The following is a 1,258-nucleotide window of genomic DNA, read 5'->3' as shown; positions in this document are numbered from 1 at the left end:
AAAGGTCAGCCTGGCAGTTTTGTGAGTGTCACAAGCCATAACTGAAGCCCCCATGTAAAGAAGAACATGTCATCAGTTGGAGGAAGAGTATTTAACAACCTGTGATATGCCAATGATACAACATAGCTTGCTGAATGTGAAGAAGGCAATGTACGTACTGATGACAATCAGAGACCATGGCATTCAATATAGATTGCACTTCAATGTAAAGAAAACAAACATCCTCACAACTGGACCAATAGATAGCATCATAATAGGAGACAAGGCTGAACTTGTCAAAGACAACATTTTGTTCAAATCCACAATCAAAACTTATGTCAGCAGCAGTTGAAATCAAATGATGTATAACAGTAGGTAAATGCTGCAAAAGACCTCTTTCTAGAGCAAAGTTATCAGTTTGAAGACTAAGATGTACTGACTCAGCCATGTTATTTTCAGTAGCCTCATTTGTATGTTAACTTTGTACAATGCATAAGTTAGACCATAGAAAAACTGATACATTTAAGAGAAGTTTGAGAAGAATACCAAAAGAATGGCAGAAGAACAAACAATTCTGTGTTGAAAGCAGTACAACCACAATTCTCTTAGGAGCCAGGATGGCAAGACTTCACCTTTTATATTTCAGACATATTCAATCAAGAAGGACCTGTCCCTGGAAAAGGACATTATGCTTAGTAAAGTTTATGGTGAGCAAAAAACATGACCTCCCTCCCCCCATCCCACACCCCCAATGAGATGGGTTGGCCCAGAAATGGGCTCAAGTGTAACAGCAATTGTGAAGATGGTAAAGGACCAGACAATGTTTCATTCCATTGTGCCATCAGGTCTCTGTGAGTGAGAGTCAACTCAACATCACCTATCAACAAAAACATAAGAGAATATTATCTCATGCAAATGGAACCATGACCTAACAAGTACAATATACTATACTATTAAATGTCTTGTTGTTTTATGTATCAACTGGAGTTTCAGGTTTTTTCTAGGAGGTCATAAAGGAAGTGTAGCATAGAATTTAAATATGAACTCCCCAGTCAGATCATTTGTAAGCAAATCCCAACCCTCCCACCTTACAATTAGGTGAACTTAGACAAGTTATTTTAACTTATGTAAGGTCCACTGATCACATTTATAACTTTGGGAGAAAAGTTATGTTTTCTTTTAAACATTAAATAGCATATATAAAACGCTTAGAATGTTGTTGTTGTTGTTAGGTGCCATAGAGTTGGTGCTGACTCATAGCGACCTATGCACAGCAGAA

Source organism: Chrysochloris asiatica, unplaced genomic scaffold (genome assembly GCF_000296735.1).
Source record: "Chrysochloris asiatica unplaced genomic scaffold, ChrAsi1.0 scaffold00074, whole genome shotgun sequence".
Taxonomy (NCBI): Eukaryota; Metazoa; Chordata; class Mammalia; order Afrosoricida; family Chrysochloridae; genus Chrysochloris; species Chrysochloris asiatica.
This window is presented reverse-complemented; position numbering follows the sequence as displayed.